Raw genomic sequence first — 2,903 nt, forward strand, 5'->3', positions numbered from 1 at the left:
CTTTCTGAGCAGCAAAAAATATATAACAATCTACAAGATATGACCAACGATATATTTTTCTGGAAATCTATTTTAATTTACACAACTATATTTCTTTCAGTTAGATCGGTATTACTTCTGCAAAAATATGGAACTTTACAATGATTCTCACAAGACACTATAAAATGATTTGGTTTTCTTGCTTTTTGCAATTTCATAAAACTATGCCTCAATTCCTAAAAACAATAAGCCTAAATTCCGCCTAGATTCCTACCATTACCCCCCTCTGCGGAGGCAGTGCGAGGCAAGTCGTATTGCTAGACGGACCTGTGCTGCATTGCACGCGCGAGCAAGCGATGTTCTATTTCGAACGCATAGCTCTGCGCGCTCGATCTTTTGCAGCGGGTGGTGCGGTGAGGGGTATAAAGCTCCGCCCACACGCGCGAGGTCATTGGCGTCGAGTGCAGCCTTAACACTACGATATTTCACGGCAATATTAAAATGAATCAAGAAATATATCGAACCCTTCCTTATATGACATCTGATTCTAATTGTGATTATGATTCTTGGGATGATTCAAACATAAAATGTAAAGACATTGTGACCATCAACCACGATATAAACGATGCATTAAGAGACATTATATGCTGGCTAGAAAACAATCACCTGAACATTAACTTAAAAAAAACCAAATTTATTCAATTTTTAACATGTAAGAAAAAGACCATGAATCTAAAGGTAACATATAACGATACTATAATTGAAGAAGTTGAATCAGCTAAATTCTTAGGCATAACATTAGACTATCTCTGTAATTGGAAAAGTCATATTGATGACTTGCGTATACGGCTTGATCGTTTTGTATACGTATTGTATCGACTGCGAAGTGTAGTCTCGGAAGAAGCAGCTCTTACCGCGTACCATGGTTATGTGGCATCCATATTACGATATGGGCTCATACTTTGGGGTAACTCAGTAGATGCAGATATTATATTTAAATTACAAAAGAAATGTATCCGAACTCTATGTGGAGCTGACTTTTTAGCACACTGTAAACCTTTGTTCCAATCCAAACATATACTGCCTCTTCCGTCACTCTATATTTTTGAAATGTGTATTTTTATTAAGAAACATATGTCACTTTTTGAAATTATCACAACGAACTCCAAGAGAGGGACGCATAGAAATAAGTTACTTTTACCTATAACTAAACTAGCGTTATCCAGAAAAAACGTCTACTGTATGGCTATCAAATTATTTAATATCCTTTCTGATGAATTTAAAGAATTGCACCTACATACATTTAAAAGAACATTGTTTGATCATTTAATTGAGAATTGTTACTATTCTGTAGATGAATATATTATCAATTGTAAATTATAATTCAATTTTAATATTTCACTAATGTTATAATTTATAAAAAATGTATTTGAAATTTTGTTATTTTTAGAATTGCATGAATAATTGTAGTGTGTAAGTTTAGCTTTTACATTTTGTACATAGTTAGTTTAGCTAGTTAGTAAGTAGTAATATTTGTACGCCAGTCATGGCAAACAAGAATCGTGCTGTAATTAAACTTTAACACCTTGTATATATACGCTTGTTTAACGCAAATAAACGATCATAATTGGGATCATAGTGTAGCTCCAGTCTGCATTTCAATCCGATTAAATCTGATAAACAAGCTAACAAGCTGAGGTGTCCCGATCAATAATTATCAATAATTATTTGGCTTATGATTAATCTCTTCCTTTTAAAGGTTTAATGGTCTGAGCTTTTGCATACTAAAATAATTAATAATAAAGTCCTTTTTTATTGTTTCTAAAGATGATATTATACAAAATAGATGATATTATATCTGAATTACTTCTGTCATTACATTACATTTATTAAAATAACACAATACTTGAGAAATTCTGATCTTATTCAGAAATGTATCCACCATGGTCTTCTACCGCCTTTGTAATTATTACTATGAGTATGAAGGTTGAAGGTACTTAATATGTACATCTACGACGAGTTGACTCGATTGAGTTGGCGACATCAATTAACATCTACTGCTCGATTCCACTTTCATTTAACAAAATTAAAATAGTTTTGCATGGCTAGTGACTATTCTTTAAATTATCTACCACTCCCTTACCTGTTTTTGTTGGAATAAAATACATAATAAAGAAACCACTAGCCCATTCAATTAGTATGCAATTCATTTGAAGTCTTCTCAATAATAATATATTTAAATATTTTTAACCCTAGGTTTGGGTCATCGCATGTACATGACATAGATACATACACAATTCAGAAGTTAAGTTAATATTTATCTAATTAGTTTATATCAAATCGCTAATCTGTGACTGTCCACACTATGAATCAATGGTTGAATAATAATAGGAAGTCCTTATACCTATAGGGTATGGCTTAGGTGCAAACATATTATAATAGCCTGGTGGCTTATAGTAAACAGTTTTGCGTTTGCAATTTACTGTTATACAAGTTGATATTTATTGATTCTCTGATGACAATCTCTAGATTGGAATGTTAATTGGGATTGAATCAAGATACTGTGCTGAGTTACATGAACAGAAAAAGTAAGTGAATATTATTTAAACATAATATTTATATTCGGCAGTTCTTTATTCGTTTACAATCCTTTTAACCGTCTATTTTTTAGGACAGCAATATCATGCATGCCAACTGTTAAATCTAGCGAGAGCCCCATATTGGCAGTTTGCTGGTGCCATTGGAGTGGCTGCGCGATTCTGATTAGGTCTCAATGATGGTCCTGGTCCTTTGAGTTTGGGTAGCCGTGTACATATTATGACATCAAATTGTAATCTGATTTCAAGTGCCTCCTGCATTTTCATTAAGGCACGTTACAGGTTACTACATCTAAATGATACCTATAACTTCTAAGAAACCAACCC

Source organism: Cydia pomonella, unplaced genomic scaffold (assembly GCF_033807575.1).
Source record: "Cydia pomonella isolate Wapato2018A unplaced genomic scaffold, ilCydPomo1 PGA_scaffold_59, whole genome shotgun sequence".
NCBI lineage: Eukaryota > Metazoa > Arthropoda > Insecta > Lepidoptera > Tortricidae > Cydia > Cydia pomonella.